The 26509-nt window shown below is 35.8% G+C and overlaps 1 protein-coding gene across 5 annotated transcripts in view; it reads right to left on the bottom strand.

Annotated features, from left to right (window-relative positions):
• Positions 1-26509, bottom strand: part of LOC105145459 (Down syndrome cell adhesion molecule 4) — a 230904-nt gene that overhangs the window by 143657 nt on the left and 60738 nt on the right. For 2 of the 5 annotated variants that reach the window (XM_087405826.1, XM_087405827.1), the window contains exon 1: positions 20831-21201. The exons of 2 other annotated variants lie outside the window; for them this stretch is intronic. The gene's annotated coding sequence lies outside the window, so the exon portion shown is untranslated. Of the gene's footprint in view, positions 1-20830; positions 21202-26509 lie in introns of those variants that run through there. One more of the 5 variants, XM_087405824.1, reaches the window with a different exon arrangement.

Genomic DNA, 26509 nt, shown 5'->3' with positions numbered 1-26509 from the left:
TCCTACGTATACTCCGATAGTTTCGCACGTTTTACGCGCAAGCTACGAAACTAATTAACGCGTTACGGCTTGCGTAAGTGCGTAACGCGATATTAAACGTAACGCCGCAGTGGCGTTCATGTTTAAAGGTGCGGTAACGCGAATGGGGAATTAGATATACATGCCCGAATGCGAGAGGAGTCCGACTCGTGTATAATTCACGCAGCGGCGGTAACAAAACGGCACCGTAAACTCGCCTTAGTAAATCACTTGCTCGCGCCCGAGGGATTCGGAGAATATTCTATAAGGATTGGCCTTAGGTGCGATGAATGAAATTACGGCGGCGATTGCGTCGAACGAATAATCGCGAAAATATCGACTGCTTAGTGCATTCCGATTTTCGCGGGCGTCCACCCAACCTCACGTATGTATCTCCTTTGTGAGATTATTCGCATGAATAATACAGTATTTCCGTGCCACGAGCCAGATGCAGATTCCGCCCTCATAAGCCGCGGCGAATTCGCGGATTTACGACTTGTTTTATAACTTTCGTCCCCGTTCAAATTGTCGCGAGATTATATCTACAACTACAGCACGACATCCACGATATTAATGTGAGACTGAAAATAGAGAAAATTGATGTATGATATAATGCAAATGAATAAAATAAAATTATACACGCGGACGACGTTTTACTAATGTGAGTAAATATTTTAATTGTTGCGAGTACACTTGGTGAGTTTAAGAGGAATTTGATGAGGGATAATTATGGACAATGTCGCGCGAGCTGCAAAGTTAATTTCCAACTTTCTAATATACTATCCGAGGCATTAAAACATTTCTCGATAATTTTGTACGAGCAATTTACAACAATATAAAATAAGCTGTATACAAACAGGTATACGTAACTAATAAATAAAGGATAATGAAAGGAATTTTTTCAGAATTTATAACCCGAATTGTTTCCGTACATATTCGTAAGCAACAAAATCCGTATAGGGTAACTATCTCAATTGCTGTGCCTGTTTCTATTAATGTGCTTTTGTATTTCGATCAGTCATAAAGAAAACTAGCACGAATAAATAAGAAAAAATATTTTTTCTTGTTAAGTTAAATTATTAATGCATACGATACCCCGAAGATAATATTTTATTTTTTGAGTATTAAAGTATTTTATAAATATTTTTCAAAAGATATGAGGAATTTATGTGAATTCAAGTAATACGTACCGCAAGATTTAAGTTTGTCCCTATTAATATATCCTGTATCAGAGGTGAGAACGTTACGTTATGAGTATACATTGAAATAAATATAATTGAAATAATAATTTATGTAATATTAACTTAAACAATTAGCTTAAATTTATTATCTGTTTTAGTAACTATATGTTAAAATGAGTCAAATGTAAATAGGCACACAAATTGGGGGGCATACTAATAGGACCATCGTCGCTTGGAGGACTCACTAATAGGGACAAAAACATGTTTTTTATTTTTGTTAAAAACATTATAAAACATTAACATTTTTTAGATTAAAGAAATATTATAAGAAAAAGAAATAGTTGAAAAATCGATATTAATTATAAGCGATAAAATTAAAGCTACAATATTTAATAATTAATTCAGTAATAAGCAAGTTGGCTAAAAGGCACAGTTAATAGGGACAGTTACTCTAATATGCGACGCGGATCATTAGCGCGAGTAGTCAAAGATATATTTTTATGCGGGTCGTATTAAAAGCCAGGTTCAAAGGTCTTGGCATCCCACACAGGTGCCGCATTCATTCGCTGTCGCGGCGACGGAATTAATACCGGCTAGCTTAATGGAAGGGAGGGAACAACGGAACGCCGCGTCGCGACACAACGAAAAAAAAGACGACGGTGGCAACCATGGCGATGGTTTTATCCCATCCCGACGACGCCACCACCATCATCGCCGACATCAAGAGTGTATTCTTCCATCCGGTGACTCGCCACCCTTACGAGTTCTTATTCCCGGCTCCTCTCGCTTCCTTGGCTCCTTCTTCGCCAACGCGCTCATTTATCTATCCACGTCCTTCCTTCGTGCCGACAATGCTTTTTCTCTCGCGTACTATACCATCCCTCGAAGCATCTTGCGACGCGGATCGCAATATTGGACTTTTGCATCGTAAGAAATACAAGAATTACAAGAATTATAACGGTTGCTAAACCATCTCTGTGTCCGAGAACACGGCAGACGATTCGAAGACAAATGACGAGAGATTTCATTGCTCTTCGAACTGTTAGTCGAATCAGTAGTGCAAGTCAATAATAATACGTCTGTTCTTTATCGATAAACTCTCTAACTGGTGCACATCAGTGCAATGTGTGGAAATGAAACAAATATAGCTCAACTTATTGTGCACTGTGTGCACCAATTCAAAGTTTCTCAGAACAAATCTAATGAGTACTTAAGTACTTTTAGAAAGTATAATGGATAAGCGTTTTATCTTTCGTTATTTTCAACGAACGCCGGAAATAATACCTTCGGCCTTCTAACAGTTAAATATACTTGCAGCACCAGTTGATTTCACTTTTCGTTTTAATTCATCTTGTTTTGCAGCACACACGATATTTACAGAGTCTAGAGTACTACAGTGATACATCGAATGTTTTAATACATAACACGAAACCGTAATACGAGACCTTCTGCGTCAATTTACTGGCAACGTTGAATTGCAGAGACAGAAAAGAACGCTTTGAGAAATTATTGCTGGCGGGATCTTAATTCATCAGGCGGACATGAACAAGCAAAAATTCCATGACGCCACCGAAACGTGTGGAACTTCCGCGGAGCACCAGCTGCCGCCACGAGAGTTCTCTATTCCGCTTCTCCCATATTCCCGCCATAGCTAGCGTAAACGGCTAAGATCCTCGGCATAGTAAATTCCACATTTCATTCCGCGCGTCAGGAAAATTTCTGCTACACCTCGCGAGCTATAAATCTTGCAACGCCCGCGGTTCGCGAAGGGATATTAATTAACGCGCGAATCATATATACGCTTTAGAACACGGCGAAATATTCTCATACATCGGAGCATGGCAAATACACTAAAGTAATTACCTCGTCGGGGGGGGAAGGGGGGAGGGGGGGGGGGAGAGATACGAAAGAAAGGAACTGGAACCATTATCCCGACAAAATTAATCGTAAATGCGCGAATTAAACGAGCGCCTGTTATGAAATTGCCATTAAATGACTGTGCGCGTAACAATGAACAATTCGGAGAGATATTCGTTATTTTCTAGTTACTGTTGTTGCTTGTGTAATAGTAAATTATTAATACGTAATTCTGCTAATTGTGGATGTAGTGAGCCAATATACGTTAATGATAGTCGAACACGAATTGAAATTTCATTTGTAATTAGTGCACCGTTGGCGAGATTCACGAGCGATGAATTTAAATCCATGTTGTTTTCTTTTTTTTTTTTTTTTTTTTTTTCAAAACTTTGTTCTATAAAAAATTATTAAATTTCAAATTTTGCTTGATCATGATATTTATTTATGATTTATTCAAAGTTTCAAAATGCTTCGAGCATTACAACTCGATACGATTGTTATACTACAGATGTGAAGCAGCTGTGGAATTATTAAACTATCGATTCTGAAAGGATTACGGTTTGGTCTCTACTTTGTTTCGTTTTACATTCTCCGTATGAATACTGACGCTGCACTTCAATTGCATAAGCTCCGCTTCGAACTTACTCGCGCATCCGCACGCGACGCGCGTTTATCTCGGCGAAAAATTCCTATTATCCCCCGGGAATTTTTATCCGTCGCCGTACACTCCCGCCTAGCGAGCGCTATTTTCTGTTTCGGGATACTCCCGTTTTTTTTTTTTTTCCCCAGCAAGCGCCACTTTGACCGCGTTCCTGGACCGAGGAAAAATAAAATATCGACGTCGTCGTGGAGCATTCTCCACAGCAGCTCGCATGGAGAGCTGACCCGTTTTTTTTATAAAGGATTGAAATTCGGAGACCGCGATGTGTTCCCAGGAATTTCATTAAAATTATGGGTTGGATATTGGAACGCGGGTCGGTATCGTGTGCGAAGGATCGTCTGTGGGACGTGAATTGACTGCCTCGCCATACACGCACCTTTTGCGAGTATACATTGCAGAGTATAGCTCAAAAGCACCTGAGAATAATAGTGAAGCGAAAGCTAAACTGATAAAATATCAAAATACAGATAAAGATTAAAACGTATATTTTACAGATGCAAATTAGAATATGATTGTTAAAGTAATTAAATATTTTAACGTTTGTAAACGCGCACGTACAAAAGACTAATAACCGTGGTTAATCAAAATCCATTCATTCCCTTACATTCCTTATTCATTCCCTTATATCTAGCTATCGTAGACGTGTGGTAATATAATCATATTACATTCATATTTCGCGTATCACATTACATTCTAATTTATATCGCATTTGCATTCTCTGAACCCCGTCTGATTTTGACCGACGAGCGTGCGCTTCTCTAGCCGTGCGGAATAATATTTAGTCATTTATTTGGCTCTCAGTCAGCCTCGCGGCAGCGAAGTTATGGTTACTGTTGGTTTCATCGGATATGCGCATTACTCTTGGTGCGAAATGGGATAGCGAAACAAGGACGACGGTTGCTTCGTATTAGTCGCGAGCTCGAGTTTTCGCCGACAAGAAGATGATGGATCGCCCGTGCGATGGAGCGACAACGCGCAAATTTAAAACGCGTGGAGAACTTAGCAACACGTTATATGTCGTTTTGATCGAGTGCTCCTCGAAATGGGCCTTCAATTTTGACTTAATATCACGAATGACAAATGAGGAATTTCGCCCCGTCATGGTAACATGACTGAATTCTAGAGAAATTAATCCATTTATATATATTTAATAAAATTACCGAACTTGCAATTATAAAAAAAAACTACAAAAAGTTCTGTAAATTTTGATTAAACTACGTATATAATAGTTTCTCATGCACGGACCAATATGTGAAATTGAAAGAGAAAATTTTCCGATGTTCAAAAATTTTCCAGTAAACATCAACTAACAGTAATATAACGTCAATATTAGAATTTCGCTCAATTTCGAACTCAAAAATATAACTGTTACGTACAACATGTATTACATTACATTCGTATTGTTGAGTGTGAAATTATAAAATTGATGTTATAGTGTTACTCTTAGTTGATGTTTATTGGAAAATACTTTTATAACATTGGAAAATTTTCTCTCTTGGTGTTTACTGCGTAATATGTAATATAATAAGCGATATAATGATATAATTTATTTAATCATTTTTTAATTAGCTAAAAATTTGATTTGGTTCCTATAAAGAACGATAAAAGAGTAATCCTATATATACTAACTTAGTCAATTTTAATCACGAATTGTCACGAAAATTATAAGCCTTTAAGTCGTAGAATTCACTTAGTAAATAATAAAAGATTGAATAAATAATAAGAAAACATCAATCACTAGATAAATTAACTTCACTCTTAAGGGAAAACATGATAAGAGGAATCCTATATCCTTCCAACTTCTTCAATTTATTCCTAGCGTCCTACGTAGCTTCCCTAATTTCCGCTATAATCATGTTTCATGCCTTAAGTAGATCAACCTCTATACGTGCTCGCGTTAAAGAGCGAAGGAAAACTTGCTCGCATCTCGTCATGATGGAGGAAGAAATATTTTTTTGCAAAGGAGAAAAAATGAGATAGATAGATAGATGGATAGATAGATAGATAGATAGAGAGTGAGGGAGAGAGAGGGGGAGGGAAGGAGGGAGAGAGAGAGGGAAAGATTATCGGTAATGGTAAAAACGACGAGATCCTCGCGGCCATTCCCGAGGAATCCACGCCATTTCACTTTATCGTCCTCGTCGTCGGACTGTCCTGAAAATACGGAAACGTCGCTGTGTGTCCTCAGGGAATCGTAGTCAGTTTCGCAGTCGATCGGGAAAAGAGCATGCTGTCGCTCGTGCTCGGGGAAATTCGCCGCAAATCGCGTTTTAAGCAGTTCTGTCAAGAAGTTATTTAACACGAATATTCATTAGATTAGACTCTTAATTATTGATCAGACGTCTGTCTCGTAGTATTCAAATTTAAAGATGTAATGAAAATTGACAGCAGAAATCTTTGCAAAAAAGCTGTATTTCTAATACTAATTAAGTATTAATAAAAGAAGATACTATAAAAAAATCATCATAAATAGTTAAATTAGTTGTTTATTTAAAATAGTTGTTTATTTTGTTAAAATAGTTGTTTATGACCTAATTGTAAGTTGAAACACACGTCTGTTCTAATTGTTACTTCCTATATAAGAATTATTAAATATTAGCAGATAACAACTAACGTTAGCTCTTAACCCTTCTTTAATTTAAATTGTTTTATTCAATTGTGAGCTGTTTTCATTATTCTCTATTATTTTACAATTGTTAGAAATTGTCTTTGTTAAGATAGAACAAATCTAAAAGTATAATTTCTAAATCTAATAATAATCTTCTAAAAGTATAATTCAATCAGCACGAAAAAAATTGTCAACACAAAAGAAATATTTTGAATGCGATCATTTTATTAAACAAAATGTTTCATAAAATAAATATTGGCTTGAAAAACTTAAAAATATACAATACATATAACATATATGTTATTTTTTAAAAATATATATTATTATATCTGACATTTCTATTCAAAAGCATTTGATTTTTTGTACAATTAATTTTCATATAACGTAATATCAGATAATATTGAGTACTGTCGTTATAGCTATCCAATATTTTATCGACGAAAGTTTGCGTTTCTTATTCTTATTCTTATAGAATCTCATGAGCTAAACGGCGTAGTGCCGAACTTCGTGATCCTTTAATGCGCTTTTTAAAGAGCGCATTGAAATAGTTTGACGGAAGGTACTCCTCCGTAATTCAATCGATTTGAAAAAGTATCAGCGCCGAAAGTTTGCGCAGAAAGGACCGAAGTTCTGCAAAAATTGCGTTTCAACCACTCCATCGGGAGTTCTCGCTTTTATCGACTTCGCTCAAGAAAATAAAAAAAACGGGAAAAAAAAGAAAATAGAAAATCTCGTTGTGCTCGTAAATTGCTTCGCAGCTTTGCCAAGTTTTTTTGTTAATATTCCGAGAAAGGGATAAAATCGCACAAGAATTGCGAAACTTGGAAGAAACTTGCAAAATATACGGTGTGCTACGTTGTTCAACGCTATACATGTATGTAAAGAAGATGGGGCAGACAGAAACATATCTTTTCCCTAGACTTGCCAGATGTCTTAGTGCAATGGTTGAAGATAAGCGAATATAAAATATGCTCTTACAAACGCTCTACGCCGAGAGATTCGTAATCTACTGCAAAAACAACGTGATTAAGTATCGATTTGTATAATGCATTGCAAAAAGTTTAGTCGTCGGCCATTCAAATATTTTGAAAGACTTTCAATACTTCAATAAAAAGAATAAAAATTTTTCCTAAAATCATACAGTTATATAATATTATTTGTAAAGACATCCCACAATGAGAAAACGGAAACAAACATTAGCATATCTTATCAAGCAATTTGAGATTTCCGCATTCCTTTCTATCGTTTCTGTTTCAGTTTTTCGCTAAAGATGACTTAAGAAGCTGAAATGTTCGATATTTGAAATTAAAGTATCTTATAAATATATTTTATGTGAAGAAATTTGCGCTCTCTCTCTCTCTCTCTCTCTCTTTCTTTCTCTCTTCCTCTATCTCTTTCATTCTCTCTCTAATAACTGTATTCTTATTAGCCACATCATTATAATTATTATTTCAATATTGAAAGTTCTTTGTAATAATTTATTGTTAGTAATTTAAATTAAAATTTCCAATTTTTTGAAATAATTTTTTATAATGAATTATAAAAGGATAATCAAAGAAATCATTTATTTTTGGTGTTATACCTATATCATACTTAGAATCTTTCATAAGAACAGACGAAAGTAATACTAATTATTCTAAGGTGCTTCGACTACGTTTCTTCGTGTAAGATGTTGCGCAATTGTTGCGATTACTGTAAGTTTCGTCGTGTCGAGCTGTGAAACTTTGGAATGAAATTTTAGAAGTAACAACAATGAACTTAACACGCTGTAGTTAACTGCGCCAGTTAGGCGAGTCGTGTAGCCATTTCAAGTTACACACGCAATATCGAAGTACCCGCACCTCGTGAACCTATTCTAAACAACGACCTTCTTCCTTAGAATGTAATTTTTTCTTGTTTTATCAAGTCTACAAGCAAAACTGTAACAAGTCCTCGAGAGTTTTCACATAGTTTGCAACAAATGATAGTGCCTCTACAGGAGAATAGAAAAGTTGCAAACGATAATTTTTGAAAGCACACAAAATTTGAATATTACATCTAGAAAAAGTAATATTTGTTTCTTGCCCTTCTTTGAAAAATAAAAATTTAACACTGTTTTAAGCAATCGTGTTTACGTGATAAATTTAAACGTCTGCGTCTTAACAAATCAACGTTTAACAGAGATTAATACATTGATTTTAATTTAACAAATTAATAACTTTTAAAATATTACTAATATTATGATCTATTATAATATTTATAAAATGTTTAAAATTACAATAAATACGTATCATAATATTTTGAGATATCTACCTAAAATATCGAAATTTAAATTTTATGAAATACAGGAAATGTATTACAAGCAATAAGCTATCGCTGTCTCTTCCTTTACTTATATAATACTGAAAGAAATAACCGTCAAGTACTTCCTGATAAGAAATATCATAAATTGATATTTCTCACGCCTGCAATAGCAATGTCGAGACCTCACTGTATTCGTATTACGCAAACGAGATGAAGCGTAACGATATCTTTTCTCCTCGTGTTCCGGATAGAAAAGCCTGGTACAGTCGCCGCAGCTTTTGGAATTATTCATAAATTCCAATATCGGGTCTACCAACGCGCGGGCAAAGTTTTGAACCTACTTGCGACTGTTCGATGTCTGTAAGTGGTCGCAACTCAGAACATGCATGCACGTTGGTGAATACATAGAGACATATATAGACATATATAGACATGAAAATAGATCGCCGACCTGTTCAAGAATGCCGGTCATGTCCAAAACCGTTTCAAAACTCACAGAAGACATTCAAAGTATTCTTCCAATTTTCACGTTATACTACGTCAGAAATAAAATGACGCCGATAAGTTTTCGCAATAATTTCTATTATTTAAAAAAGAAAATGTCTCTCAAAGTTGAAGAATTATAGAAGGTCCCTTTTGACTGAAAAAAAAAAAACATCGAAGAGAAACAACGCTCTCAAAATAAATGTTGACACTCGATTCTTCAAAAAAATTTGACTTTAATATATTTAACAAATGAAACTGTAACTTTAATGAATTTTTAATTTGGCACAATACATAAGTTCCTATTAATTTTATGTTTATTACAAGTTTGTTCGTACCCAGCCGGTAAATATTGTCTCAAATCATAATATCTTTGTAGACACTATCGGCAGTTAAAACGGTCCCAGTTATATCAGAGCTCGGTGTTGAATTTTCAGGGAAAAAGAGAGGCAAAGCGAGAGCAGAAGAGAACATACATCGCTTGGCAAAAATATGAGTGGGTGACGACACGAGAAGCAGGCGCCAATAAAAGGTATCGACGTATGTTCCACGGCCATCAACATCGCAGAGTGAAAATTCATTCCCCCGTCTCTTACACCGGAAAGAAGGGATCTCGGTATCGGAATTCGCCTGTCGAGCAAATATCACTGAATGAGAGAGAAAGAGACAGATAAATAATTAATAGACGCAAATATACGCGATTCTGAGATTCCAATTCGTTAAAGTTCTCACTTGTCGCGAATAATAAATTTAAAATCTCCATGCTTTTTAATCGCTAATTCCTGCAACACGCGAATACACAGTAATGGATGTACATAAAAGATGCATATTAAAACGGTGAATTCGAACAGGATAGTTTATATAAAATAGCGAAAAATAACACGATCAGAAAATATACTTCGCTTCCAACAGAAAAAAATAAAAATGTATATATATTTTTTTTATTCCTACAGATATATTTTTTCTCTTTATATTTTTATATTGCAATATAAATTCGCTCTATTCCTATCAAGTATAAAAATCGTCATAACGCCCACGACGCTGATTATCCAAGAAAAAGAAAATTATTTTCTTCGTTTTTTTCATGAGAATACATTAGCCGGGAGCAATATCGCTAGCTGCTTGTCACAAGCGACAATTGTGCGGTGAAAACGAGCTATTCTAAAGCGCGATCCCCGACGACAAAGGACAAGCAGTAGCATACATCCTCGAAGCGATATTCAGGCATTCGCAGCCCTGCTGGCAGGCGAATTTTTTTCCTTTCACTGACACGTACGAAGATGTGATGATCCATTGTCGAGGGAAGTCGTGCAATTCCCGGCGGTCGGTTCGAGGAGGAAGAGGACCACGATGGGTTGATGCAAAGTGAGGATGGGGGAGAGTGTAATAATGTCGGCGCGTTAATGCTCGTGGAAATAATGTATCGCGGCCACCATAGTGTAAATTTCACCTATACTATCACTACCTGGTCGATATAGCGTAAATATGCGTGAAGAACAGGCGGTGGCGGTTATACGTGCACGTAGGCTGGCGTGTGTCTGGATGGTTGCGTGCATGCGCGAGTGCCGAGTACTGTGCAACCAAAAGCCAGAGGTAGAAGAGGACGCGGGGATGCGTGGTGTAATGGCCTGCTACCGAGGGTGCATTAAGGCGGTTTATGCGCGCGAGGTGGATGCGGGGTTACTTTTAACCCGTCTCGAATGCCGCTCTCATTGAATGCGTGGCAAAATGTCCCGGCAACGGCCAGAGGAACGTTCGATAATCGATTCGGAGCTGAAAGCTCCGAAGGATTCATGCGGGTCTCGAGTTAATGGAAGATTAATTGAATGAAATTAAGAAGTTCCAACGTCGCGGAAATAAAGCAATAATGGCACGCGAAGATTTTTTTCGTTGTGAAATAGTAACATTCGACAATGTACCTCCAATGAAAAATATTTCAGAGATACCGAATAACATCCAATATTTCTAAATGGTCGTCACATTTCGCGATTTTCTCCACGTTATGATGCGCGAAATTAACGCGCGGGATTAGTGCAGGAAAAATTCAGCTGTTTGCCATGAAAATCCATTACTATTTGCGATTAATTCGCCTGTATTTCCAATGACGTACAAACTCTCGCACAAACAGCATATATACACATCCGCATATACAGAACGCCAATCGATTACCAGGTTTCAGAACGCACGCTCATTGTCGGTACAATTACGACCGAGCTCAATATACGGTTTCAAAGATGGGTATTGTGTTTCAAAGTGACGTTGCTGCTCTATGGAGAACATATACAGATATTACAATAAATGGTAGCGCGTTAATTAATGCAACGCGAGGTGCCTTCCGATGTAAAGAAAGAGATACGAGAGAGATAGAGGTGAAACATATTCGTATCGCTATTAAAATCGTAATTAACGTATGGTAATTACAATCGACGTACCGTAATTTACTTTTATGTGATTCGCGTGTGATAAAGAGAACGTAGGGAAGAACCTTCGCAGGAAAATGGCGAACGAGTTCTGGCGGCTGCGATACTGAAGGAAAATTGCGAATAGAGCGAAAGGAGTCTCTTTCTCTATTAAATCGTTAAAGCGCTTTTGTTGCGTACGACGGCACAATGGACAAAACACGGATAAGGTACGATGAATGGCGGAGATGTCATTTGCAGAGAGCGATGATACACTCTCACGATAGAAGCATTAAGGCGGTTTATGCACGCGAAGCAAGAGCAGCATACGCTTTCGCGAGCCGCCCTCACATCGCCATTTCTTTCAGCGTGATGATAAAGATGATAAAAAGCGTTTAAATCAATTGCCAAGTTAGAGACAAGAATTAGAGATGCATTAGAGAACGCCATTAAAATCGTGATTATCAAAGATTTTACTGTACGATAAAAATTATTGTTTAATGAAATTTATAACATGTATAAAAAAAGTAACACTCAAAAAAGAAGTGTTTTATTTAAAACATTAAAATGTTTTGTTCTCGTTTCCATTTTTTAAAAATGTTTTAAACTTTAGTTTTAAACTTTTTCTTCATAAACAAAATACTATGTATTTGGATTTAAAATACATAATGTTTTGTTTATAGAAAAAAATATGAAACTATATCTGTAAGTGTTTAAAAAATGGAGACAAAAGTAAAACATTTTAATATCTTAAAATTAAGCGCTTCTTTTTTTAAGTGAAGTTAAGATAATTCTTCAATTATTAGTAGTAATTTTAAGATATAATATAAAATTAATCAAATAATTTTAATGTATGTATATTTCAAGTTTGTCACTAATTTATTAATTTCTTTTCAAAAGTTTTATAAGAATATTTTGTTATTTATAATTAAAACTTGAAATAAATATACCTTTAAAAAAATGATGAGAACGTTCAGGTGAAAAATATTTAAGTAATTAAATCTCTAAGTTTTCCAAAAGTAAAGAAACTTTGTCGGTGCGTGATTCTCAGAGGAGAAGTTTGAGCGTGCAGATATAGTTCCTTCTCAATCTACCTTTAACACGTTTCTACAGAGATGCATTCCACAGATTCTGCCCCACACACACACACACACACACACACACACACACACACACACACACACACACATATTTCAATTCTTAGATTACAACTTTCTTTAACAACTTACATATCATAATTTATATCACAAAATGCAGAATTTTGTTTCTAGAAAGTCACATCGACGTCAATAAACGTTAATTGGAATTAAATCTTTTTTCTGTTTGCAAATGCAAATGTCACCCGACAATGATGTAACAATGAATTATTCAGCCGGATTTAAATTGTTCATGTCGACGCAATTCGACTTTAAGGCTCGACAGTTGCATAACGAATTGAAGAGAGAAGTGTAGCTTTAACAGATTTTAGATGAGGACGCACGTTCGCGACAAACGAATGAATTATATCTCCGGAAGCTTATCAAACATGACGAACACACATCGAATGCATGGATCGCGCGCGTCACGTTGCTAAAGAATTATCACCGTCTCCTTCGCCAAACGATAAATCATGCTTCGAGAATGCGCTATCGCATGCTCGCATCGTTACGCACGCGGATATCCCCGGGACACGAAGATCCACTCGGACAGCCTCGCCCCGTCGGGCTTATTCTAATTTATATCGGCGTGAATTAAAGGATTATGTAATAAACGCTGAATTATGGAGTTGGATATGACCGTTTCGATGTATCGATCCGGCCGATAGTGGTGAGAACGACCAACTACGAAACGCGTTCGCGTTGAATACCTTCAACCGCGTGATCTCATGCAATTATCCCACGCTCGTACTCACCCGGAATTTACTATTCTATGTTGAATTTATATATTGTGTGTGTGTGTATATATATATATATATCTCAAGAAAGAAGTCTTAAGTACATTTTCGTGATCCGTTTTGACGTGATTGGAATAAATTAGATACTTCACGGATCCTTCGGGAACTTCAATAATTTAACTTAAATCGTGATCTACAGAAGAATATAAACTAGAACAAAAAATTAAATGCGTATAAAATAGTAAAAATGGAAAAATGAAAGGTGTACTGTCTAATGTGCGACTGGAAAAGAAAGGGTTACGTGAAGAAGAGATAAATCTTTTTTATCAAGAAAACTTCGTTCTTCTCAATTATATTTCTCAAAAGACAGAAAGAAAGAGAAGGAGAGCGGGCATAAATTGGAAACAAATTAAATCCCAGAGATTGAGTTACGTCTGCGTAATTAATGTAAAGCGGATACGTAATCCTGTAGTTATATATACGTAAAATCCTGTAGATACGGTCGTCATCGCAGCTGACGGCGACAAACTCCGTAAAAACGGAATTACATTTCTCTTAATTTTTGAAGGATTTGAACGCTCGATAATAATTGATAGGTTGATTAAATACGCTTTGATACGTTTCAATGCATCACTCTTTTCATCTGCGGATTTTATGTGGATTTCTAGTCGTCTTATCTTCAACAAAATTTTGATTGCATACCGATCTCTTTCGCGAATTTTAAATTCGTTGCAGTAGAACTAATTTAAAGATTGTTTTCAAACGTATTTTATATTTCTTCAGAATATAATTCATATTGGAATTGCAAATATATAGGATGCTAAATATTCAATAATTTCAATAAAGGCTGTCTTCAGAAAAAAAAAAAAATTTAGATATCAAAGAATCTATCATTAAAATTAAGATTGAAATTTCTAACGCACTCTCTATGTAGCCAAATATGCTGAAGCTTAATTTATCAAAGTTTTCTCATCAATCACTCATAATTCCAGAGAATTAATGTATCATTAATTCAGATAATTTCTGAGTAAGAATCCAAAATTGTTGAGATGATCGTCATCTATAAAAAGACTTCATCCTATCCACTATTGAAACAGCTTTTCATAAATCGTCAAATTAGGTCGCAGAATGCATTGTGAGATGATGTACACGCTTTCACGATACCACTACTCCATCAGCGATGTTGCACGTGGAGTATGAAAAACGTCCACACGTGCCTGTCCTTTTTGCACGATCCCAATTGAAACGCGTTAGTTATGCGCGCACGTACATGCGAGGAATCCGCCTCGGGCTCCGCGAAACCGGGCAAGAGCAACAAAACGCGCGTCGCGTAATTCCACGCGACCTATATTCTAATAAACTATTCGTTTGACGTATCCATCCCCTTTTTAAAAAGATTCTTCCTCTCTCCTCCCCCCCCCCTCCTCTCTCTGTTTCATTTGTACATATATTTTGCTTTCACAAATTTCTCATAAGAAAAAAATAAACTTAATTTCACTAAAGAATCTATCATAAAAATTAAGATAGATTCTATCTCATATTATTGTTCTAAAATTCTTTTTTTGTTTATCCTTTATTAGCTCTGTTTTATATTCTTAAAGGACTTGCCCTTGAATGCCAAATCGTTTTATCTATCTATCTCCGTTTCACATCGAGAATATAATACTGATCTGTCTAGCACGTTCCTCGACAAATCTCTCGTTCATCTGCACACGTGGCTCGCTTTTAATTTCGTCGAGTATTAATAGATATTCTATTGCGAATTTCCTTTTTTATGGAATCTCTTCATTCACGTGTTAACGAGTCTGTCGGTAATTACGCGCGTTCGAGAAATTTTTTAAGGAACGTGATGAAGAAAGAAAGAATTGTGCCACTGATCGATATGCAGACACCTTGGATATTCATGGAGAAATTATTCGGATATCCAGTGCGAAACGCGACGCGCGCACTACTAGGATGTTCCATTACGCTATTAACGCGCCCTTCTGATAGAATTTAGCGACATAGTTAGATACTCTTGTTCTAATGTTCGCTGTCAAAGGGAAGCTACCGCTCTGGGATTCCATGACGCGGCTTAAATTTTAGGTTGTCATCCGCAAGAGGAGCTTGAGCTTCCAACGATTTTTAATCCTTATACGTATAACGCGATGATATAAATTCATAAATAGCTCGACACTTAAAAAAAATTTATATAATGTACAGCTTTTTAAATTTAAACTAAAGTTTGTAAAGAAATAAAATGAATGAAAGCAAATCTCTCTAAATAATATTGTAAATACCAATATTTTTATATATATAACCAGATTACATATAATAAATGTAATTAAAATTCCATTAATTTTTATTTGTTAATCATAGTTTGCTTAGATAATTGTTAAACTTGAAAGAACGTCGATCATGGAGCAAAGTTCGATATACAATAGATTCTCAGTTAAATCTCATAGTAATTTCTTGGATTATTCATATTCTATGAGATCCGTACAAACTTTCCGTAGTAAAATTCAACGGAAGCGGATACGGTTGGGGCGACGGTTGGGTTTAGTGAAACAAGAGGAAACGGAAACGCGCGCGCGCGCAATAGAGAGAGAAAGAGAGAGAGAGAGAGAGAGAGAGAGAGAGAGAGAGAGAGAGAGAGATGGCGAGAATGAAAGAGCGAAGGAAGGAGCAAGTTTCGCTTGCTTTCTCTATTTTTTTATGGAACGAACAATAAAAAGAAGCGAGAAAACTCTTTCTTCGAGTGGCTGGTTAAGAAGTTTTATAAGTTGCCGGCATCCGCGGAATGCTGAAGTCGATCAATTTTGCGCAATCTTCCGTTTTCTCTCGCGAGATGCGTTTTCCGTTCTTTTTACGCGGATCCGATTAGAATAAGACATGAAAAAGGATTAGAATGAAACACGAAAAAGAACTGCACAACCCTAAATAATGTTACGTATTTATGCATCTCTGATTAAGAGTGTTCGAAAAAGTTTTTCCCTTTCTCGCGGGAGCGAGAGAAAGCATTTCATCAAATCACCGGCAGAGAAAGGACGAGTTTACGTGTTTGAAAGAGAAATCAAAATACATCGGGATCCGTTTTGGATCCTTATTTCCATGCGAGAAGAGCTGCATAAGAAATTTCCTCTTTTCACATCAACTGGAGAATCTGGTCAATCCGTCGATAAAGTTCTCAAATAAAACACGTTGCGAGAATCTCTGATGTTCGCTACGTTAAATGAAACTGATTTCCACGCCGGGGATAAAAGTGAGATCGTGAAGTTTCGACGTAGCGTGGCTTTGTCTCTGCGATCGATCTCAAAAGGATTTATCTGGGCCATACAGAATGCCGCGTTACTTTTGATCGAATTTATTCAAGCGAGTGATATTTCATTCTCATTTACCTAAATTGGATTCTCTCGTATATTTGATATACTCGCGCGCAGGTACGATACTTTGTTCTCTCAAATTGATCAATTTTGCAGAAAACAATGGACGTGAAAATCAAAAGAGATAAAAAGTCGATCTTCGCACATTTCGCGTCAGAAGGCAGAAAAGTTGCAGATATAATAAGCACGAAATGCGAAACCGTTAATTGTGAGAAACGCGGACCGGTTAAAGCAATTAACCCGAACAGAATCGCCACCGCGGCCCCTAATTTTTTTGTCGCTGAAAAACAGCTAACGCAATCCCTTTCGAGCTCCCGAAATTCGATTTCCTTGCGCGAAACCACACCGCATAGACCACAAAATGTTATTTCCGTGTTCGCGCAGACCATCTGTGCGTTCCTGTTTGAGCCAAATTCGCGTTTAATGAAAAAATACTTCGGACGCCTGCGCGAAGCCATATATTCCTATATAACAGCAATAAATAAAAAATACTTTACCAGCTTTGCAAGCGGGAATGACATGTATGCCGTTAATGTTGTAGGAAATATAACATTACACGATTGTCAAAGATTTCATAAAAAATTCGATGAATTGAATGAAATTTCAGCTGCTACAATTGATATATAATATTTCCGTCGACATTAAGGTTTTCTTAAAACGCAAGCATTGTCGGAGATAATGTAAATAACGATCAACTGAACCTGAAATTAATTATAATAATACTAAGATGTAATTTAAAACAAAATCATATGTAATAATTAATACAACTTTTGTATAATATTTTTCGCTCACTCAAGTTATGCCGAATAAAAAAATTTGAAGCGATTTCATTTAAACTCTTGCTCCACTTTACTATAGCGCAAACTGAAATGAATATGACGGTGTAAGTTACGAGCACGTAAACTTGTGTTTATTTTATAATTTCTCTGTATCGTTCGGTAAAAATATTTTTGCTTTTATTTCAAATATCGCAAGATGTAATGAGACCATTTTAACGACACAATCGTTGAAGTTTTAGCAATAAAATTTTAATGCCACTCTAATCGAATTAAAATGTTTGTTACTGCTCTCACAAATCCACCTAATAACCAAATTTCTAATTTAATTATTTACTATATTAAAATATGAATTTATTTTTAATGGAGATAATACGAAGGAAAACGAGAATTTTAAGACGAGATGTATTAGTTTCCACGAACAATGTGGTCCAGTAGATCTGACGATGCAAATTTCTCTTTGAATTGTTTATATTAATAACATTCTCTCTCTCGCATATACTCACTTAAAGTGATAATATCAAACCCACGCTAAAATGTTTCTCTGTGTCAAAAAACGTCACTCGAGTAGTTACGTACTCGCAGAGGACGAGAGGCTTAAACCAGGTTATTGAGTTCGTTCCAGTTTTTGGCGCACTAAACCGGACCGTAAACTCAAATGAGCTCATTTTCATCACACACGTGTATGTGTTTTATTCAGAAACACGAGATAAGGAACAAAGAGCCGACGAAAACTTCATCGAGCGTAAAAAACCAAAGGAGTAGTTCCATGCTTCTTTTAAAGGTAAATACTATTATAAATAACCACTGAAGACATCGGTCATAAAATTCGAATCAATCGAAAAAGCTCGTCGATCGAAAATATGTGCAAGATACACGATACCTTTAATAAATCGCACGAAGTCGAAGAAGAAGACGTACGCTAGGGATTATTGATAGAGACAATTCAATTTTCATGTAGGTTAACTGTTAAGTTAATAGACAGCTTCAGTTTGAAACGCTATTGATCTCACACAAGAAGCGTATTTAAAAATAAAAAGAAGAAAAACATGGGAATGTTAAGTGACCGTCAAGCTTAATAAATAATGTAATTATGTAGTTATTATCGCTATATTGTACAATAAATTGTATTAATTTATTTTACCCAGAAACATAAATTCCAGTGGTCAACCATTAAAACCACTACTGTTCTATTATCATATATTAATAAATATATATATATATATATATATATGTACAATATATCTGTACACATACAAATTAAAAGATAGATACCAAATTTGTAAAACACAACATATGCAATTATATGTCTCAATATCATTCGATATAAATGTTACATCTCTAAATAAATGAATTTAGCTAATTACTTTTTATTACAGCTTTTATACGATCATCTGAAAAGCTTTTTTCGATCTGTCACAGTATGGTGAAAATTTTAAAAGTGATTTATTTTACTTTTTCCCTGTACTTTCAGTTCTGGTCGTGAGATCGACATGGCATAAATCGCGAGATAGTGCCGGCCGGAATAATAAAAATTATCGAACAGCTATCGCGATGGTTGATAGAGAGGAGAGAAAATTGGGAGTGAGAGCGAACGCTGCCTCTGACATTAATTAATCATCCGCGGAGAGCGGTCGAGTTACTCGAGTCTGATAAATTATCGCCACCTGAGGAGCTTGCCTCGACGATATACGGCCCGCCATATCTGCCTACGATAATTCTCTTTATTCAAGCGCGCCACAGGATAAATTTGCTAACGATGTTCGTTCGTGTGGCGTTATTAACGTGGAATATTGCGACGCGCAAAGAGCAAACGCGATGTTTAATCCGCATGTCAGCACGATAGGATTTTCCAGTCGGTTTTTTAGTAGGACACTAGAGTCTATTTTCCCATTGGGAAAATATGATCGATTAGTTAACATGATAATGAGAAAAAGATAGTGCAATAAACGACGAAATGATCGAGTATGCTGTGCATGATACGCGAGTGGTGTCGTTAAAAGACCTATATTTGTAAAAACAAAGATTTACATCTTGCATTTGATATGAGGTGCTTTCTATTTGATGACACGTCAACACAAGCATCACTTTATCTTTTTTTTGACATCCAGCGAATAACAAAGATAAATAATATTTGTGTCATCAAATGGAAATTCATAGTTTGTTTCTGCATCTTATATAATATGATAATTAAATGTACGACGTTTGTTGTTATAGTCGATAATTATAAAAAATAAATTTTGTTTCTAAGTTTTAAATATAATTGAATGTAACATGTGTGTAAATGGGATTTAATTTAAATTAAGTGCGATCCATGCAATTCAAATAAAGAAACTACCTTTAATTTTTTAAGAATAACGTGAGTAATGCTAAAAATGGCAAGACTTCAAGATAAAAAATAATAAATACGTTGGTAGATGCAGAGATGCATTACAGAAAAGATACATGTAGAAGATTTAATCTAAAAAGTGATCCGGGAAGATGGCAAACGCGTGGAAAAATCTCACGCCTCCATTTGCGTTATTAAATACGACAGAACAAGAAAGGTAGAATATAGACAGCGTCTGTAATAATATCACGGTACAAAATCCGTACTGTGGAATAGAGCGTATAGACATATCGATATGTCATAACACCTGCTACCACAATGTGCAATTATCGACATCGCGAGCACAATTCTCTCAGCATCGTGCTTTGTGAAAGATCGAGGAAATAAAGATCGAATAATACTTGAACGAAATGCGAAATGCCAGATGCTATAATTCGCGCTTGATGACGTATAATGGTATATAGAACAGAAAGAGATGTGATTTAGTCGCTTTAATAATCCATTGAGAGAATTTAAATATTAACATGATGATAAATAACATGTTCATTTTACAAAATAATGCCAACTGCTGTTAAACCAGTACTGCCAAAACATTAAACTAATATCAAAATATTTATAGAATAATGTTGCTTTATTATAATGTCGCTTAATAATTTTTTCTATCATCAACTTATAAAATAATAAAGCAACGAGTATCTATTCATCGTCTAAAAAATATTTTTCTTTTATAATTTGCAACGTCAAATTTACTTGCAATTGTTTTTATAGAAATGTGGACTTTACAGTTAATTAGAAAGCAATATGATTTAAATGATCTCTTGTATTTTGGTATTATAATATCGCTGATATTAATACATCCGACAATCTTGTTTCCCTCTTCTTGATAGACACGACCACTAACGTTATCCTCCCTCTCTAATTTCACGACTGCATGCACATTGGCAAGGAAATGCAGTACGCACGCGACCGAACTTCCTATCGCGAACGATTTTTCACGTACATTGTTGCCTTCGAAAATCCCGGCCAGCATGATAGTCGTCACCAGCTGAAGCGTGTCACGTGCCAGGCTCGAACGTGTGGTTTTCCTTGCCCGCGTCCAGAAGAAGGGGACCCTCGAGCGTTTCACTGAGAGTTCCGTTTCACAACAGCTCGTCGTTGAACTGCAGGGAGAAAACGAGGAGGAAGAACGGATGAGAGAGCGATTGTAAGAGAGGATAAGAATCGCGGGGAAGTATGCGTACTTCCAATTGTGCGTTATCACTCTGGCGAACACGTTGAGATAGATCGCGAGTAGGTTGGCACCTTCAGGGAGGAGATCGCGCGCAGAACTGACACCTCACGCGCGCGGTCCAGCTACCCTCAGCATCCAGCGGTGGTGGCGGCGGCGGCGGCGGCGACGGTGGCGGCAGCCAAGGGGGATAAAGCCGAGCACGCGCGAAATTCCACCCCCTTCTACCCCTATTCGTCCCTTCTCCCTCCCTTTGATGGGTTGCAACCACCCGTCCACCCATCCACCTCCTCTCCTCCTCATCGCTCTCATCCACCGCGATTCTCCTCTTCTCGGTCAACCTCTGCCGCTAGTACTCCACGCTCTTCGTTTCGTGCCGAATTCGCGCCACCGTCCACGGAATTTGACTTTGCCCTTTATTGCCCATTGGTGTCTGTATAAATCCCTCGGCCCCGAAAACTACTGACGCAGTTTATTACTTTTTCTCTTGTGAGAGTAATTTTAATTAAGTGCATTTGTGTGTTTTAACGACAAGAAGCAACTCTCCTCTTAAAAAATAAAATTCAGTCCTCACTACAATGAACGAATTTCTTTTTGTCTCCTAAAAAATATTAGTGTACTATATAAAAAAAGAATTTTAAAACTTTTTGCAAATTCATACAATGCAAATTTATAATTTTGCTCTGAATTATTTAATGTGTTTGTCTCTTGGAAAAATCTAATCTGTGTAAGTTAAAAAATATATAAATTTTTCATGCAATTGTATGACTTCTTATGATTGATATGTTATAAATAGCTTTCATAATTTTGTCATTTAAAATGCTAGATACACAATTTTATCTTTTAGCAATATGTAAGAAATATGTATAATCAAAGAAAGACGATTTTTAGACAAATACGGTTTTCAAAGAGCAACGAGCAAAATTGTGATGATGTTTTTAAGGATTATATTACATAATTATTTCGCACGGATGATTTCTAAATTTCTTCTAAGTTTCTTTATGTCGGTTTTATTTGTCTACTTTTTGACTCTATTTCACCTTAATTAGCAAAAACTGCAGATCCAGAAAGAATGTGAGAAAGCAAAATTACAGAAAGGAAGAATTATTCTATTTCTTTTCGTTACGTAATTATTTGCAAAATTTGATCCCTTTTTTTAATTAAAATCATTACCGCAACATGATATATTTGCCAAGAATAATTGCGATATTAAATATTTGCATAAATGCCATGCAAATCAGTATCTGATTAACGATAATTATTAACGACTTCGTACATTACAATGAAAATTTTCGATACAATTTTTTGAAAATTATACTCTCTCTCTATGGAGTAGTTTATAAAATAAAATTATTTAAATTAATTTTCTTTGTTAATACTATTATTCGCAGAAATGCACGACGTTTATTACAAACTCTTTGCAATTGTCCAGAGTGAATATGCAAACTGTCCAAACGGGTAAATTCTGCGCCAAGTAATTATATCGCACAATTGCATGAATACTGCACTTCGAAAGAAAAAAATAATTGCTCCGCGAGTTTCTCACAGAACAAAAATTTAATTTCCATTTCAAACTATTTTATGTGTTTATCTTTTAAATTTCTAATCTCTCTGTAAGTTAAAAAAAAGATGTAAATTTTTCATGCAATTATACAATTATTACAACTATAGGTATTCGTGTGATTGTAATGTTATGTAAAAACAGTTTCCATAATTTTTTAATTCCAAATATTAGACATATAATTTTATCTTTCAAGCAGCAGTTACTATGTCACAAATTAATACAATTTTAATGAAACATATATCAACGCAGCTACAAAAATCCGTCAGTAATTCTTGCGTGCTAAAGTTGATCTCTAGTGACCTTAAACATCTGGCCTTTTTTACCAAGGTGGCTGTATGGGTTCGAATACGCGCGAAACTGCCTTTCACCCATGCCCACCCTCTTTCTCAACGAGAACAGCCCCTTTACGGCCCTATTTCGTCCGAGCGAGAGCCTCGCACCTACAAAGAGGCGTCGAGGGTTGAAACCCTCCCTAATAATTATCAGGCAATGGAGGCTATATTGCGCAAGCCGATGACCCAGCGCGACGGTATGGAATATTCAAGCGACACCGGCGCGCGTAAACCAGACCACCTCAGAATCTAATTAAAATATGCAGCGGGAAAGACGTAACGTTAGCGCACTGTCGTAAAACATAAAGTGATGGAGCGTAAAATTTTTAATTTTAAACAGACTTGAAATAACGGCGCTAATATTTAAACTTACATCGCAATAATATTATGCCGTCATTTTCTTTTATTTACAAACTCTTCAAAAATTAAGTCACAAAAAAGATATCTGTAATCCTTCAATGCTACTCTTAGTCTTAATGGCTGGTGGCATACTTAAGATTTTTTTTACTATGATATACTATATTGCTTTTTTATTAATAAAAATACATAAATTTGCTTATTATGTCGCATTTCTTAACGTCTGACGTTCCAATTTAAAGAAAATTTGTTATAATATATTCATTTTTATGTAATATTTTTCATAATAATAATAGATAGATGATAAAATGACATAGAATCACGAAAAGATTAATTTTTAATTTAGAAAAAGTATCTAACAATTTAGCCAGATATAAATGTAGAAATAATTTTATTTGGACCATCGAAATAATTATGAAGGATATTGACACTGATTGTTAGAATGTTGAAATATTTTCCAGCATTATCATCAACGTTTAAGCGTCCTACATACCTAGTTATTTTGGTCCGACAAAATTATATACAGATCTATATTTAGCTAAATTTTTAGATACTTCACTAAAATCAATTTTTTTCATAGCATCAACAAATTTTTTTCGTAGCATCAAAATCATTCTTTCTGATAACATTAAAAGATATAATATTAGCTATCACTTTTTTAAACAAAGTAATATTTTTAGTTTCTAATTTCTGATAGCAAAGAAATTTTTTCAATGTACTGCGATTTTTTTGTATAACCTTCCAAAGATTATAGACCGTTCTAGATGGAATCGAAAGCCGCGAAATCCGGTCGAGTGATTTCGTTCTCGTCATACGTATCAGATGGCTCGCTCGCATGCGCATGAGCGTAGGTGTGTCACCCTGTAATTAACCGGGCGCTGCCGACCTACAATAATTACCCAGTAACGCCGACGGGGGATGAAGGGACGAAGTGCGCGTTGCATTGCGACCGATAACCCCAGTCCCGAGATTATTTAAACGCGCAATCGCGAGTGTGTCAGTTTCGATTATGTTTCGGATGCAACATTACAAGGCGGCAAATAAAGTCGATCGCGCGTTATTGCAATAGTAATTTAATGAGCTCGCGAAACTCTTTGTCACCCTTCTCATCTCTTTCTGTCGTCACATTCGTGTATCCGTTTACGTGATTGTAAAAATATTTAATATTACTGGCAATAAAATATATAGTATGTACGCGATCCAATGCCAGATCGTGTCGTTATACCCGAAGGGCGTAAACAATCATAATGATCCTTTAGAGTTTACGGGATGCGTTCGTGCAACTGAACTTTCTCCATAAAGCGAGCCATAAATCTCTTACCGACTCCATTCGGTTACTTCGTATTACCTTGGGACTTGACTGGCGTCACGTTCGGGATTTCGATATTCTTTGGACAACGATAGGATTTCTTCGTGCTCGCATCAGCGAGTAGTACGTCAGTAATTAACGCGACCAGGAATATTAAAAACGTCATTAGCGCGCCGCGGTAATTGCGTGGTCGCGAACATCGCGGCGCTTGTTCACCTTAAACACGCCTACCGATTCGCTTCTCTCTCGCGAGATTTTAATAGCTCTTTTCCGCGGTGTAATTTATAATTTCTCCCCTGAATGTCAATACAGCGAAATTATAGCGGGATAAAGTCTATTTGCGCGATGCTAATAAGCGATGTTAAACATTACAGTCAAATCAAGCTCTCTCTTTGCATAGCGTTGCCGGAGGAACGTTACGTCGATCCCGTAAATTTCGATCTCACGAGTTTTTATGATGACTTGTATTTTGCACAGCAAAATTTATTACATCATATTTCCTTTTTATGTGTACAATTATAAGACTTTGATTTGAAATTTTTTTTTTTTCAAAATAAGGAACAAATTAAAATATTTGTGACGTGCACATAATTAAAATGAAATAACTTACATGTATATACATATATATATATATATATATATATATATATGTATAATATATATACATATATATGCAGGGAGAATTCAATAATAGAAATTAAAATATGACTGATACAAAATCCTGTCAGATTGATGTTGATTGAGACTAAAATTGATGAGGCGAATAACGTATTCGCGATGCGTCATTATTCCATCCAAGCACAAGCAATTATAGCATTATGCTTCCTCCGCGAGTAATAAATAAAACTGTGCAATCTCGATATACAAACAATGCAACAGGAATAGAAAAATTGGCAGTCTTTGTAAATTACGTCCAATTAAGAGTTTTTTTTTAAAAATTCTTCATTTGTAGAAAAATGTAAAATAAAACAATACTATGTATAATTTAAATTACAAGTGCTTTTATTTTTATTTTTATTATTATTACAAACTAATTCTTTCTTTTAATCATTTTCAATTGTTGCTTACTTCAATTGTTGTTGTAAATATTTGTTAGATATAATTATAATCAATGCTGTTTCACATGCCTAAATCTTTAATTTATTCATGCTTACATTTCGCAAATTTAAATAATGATTTAAAAATAATTGGAAATTGATTGAGGGTTTTGGTTGCTTCTTATTTTCGAAAATTGTCGAGGAGAATAAGATGCTTTTAAACAACGGCAGAAATCCGTACGGATATCGATGCGAAAATATTAAACATCGAGAAAATCCGCGGATCGAATCAACAAACAAGTCTCTAAGGGCTGCGAAATTAAAATGCATCCGTTCGACCACGGATCGTGTCTGTCTGCGTCTGCGAAGTGGAAGCGAAGTCTCCAGCAATTATCGCGGAATTCAACCGATCGTTACCCGTTTCCCTCCGGAGAACCGCGTCCGATTGTCTGAATCGAATGCGAAAAGAGGGGAAAACATGAAAAAAAAGGTAGAAAGAGAAAAAGAGAGATCGACAAAGAAAACGATATCGAGCGATGGGGAAGAAGAGCAAAAGAAGCGATTTCAACGGTTACCCGCAACGGAGACACCTAGAAACCGTCGACAGCAGAGTGGCGAGGATAGGCGAGATAGAGAATAGCGTGAAAAAAATAAAAGAAAAGTGGAGAGCAAAGACGGAGATGCAGATAAAAAGGCTGATGTCTTTAGAGCGTAAGCTCTTCACCGTGTGTAACATCTTTTACTTGAAACAGAAAATATAACAACTCGCTTTATAAATTTTTTAAACTTGAGCGATATACATATAGAATATAAGAAAAAGTATACATGCAATTTTCATAAATAATTATAACA

This window comes from Acromyrmex echinatior, chromosome 4 (genome assembly GCF_024713525.1).
Source record: "Acromyrmex echinatior isolate Ae372 chromosome 4, ASM2471352v2, whole genome shotgun sequence".
NCBI lineage: Eukaryota > Metazoa > Arthropoda > Insecta > Hymenoptera > Formicidae > Acromyrmex > Acromyrmex echinatior.
The sequence above is the reverse complement of the archived record's forward strand: the minus strand, read 5'-3'. Positions and strand labels throughout refer to the sequence as shown.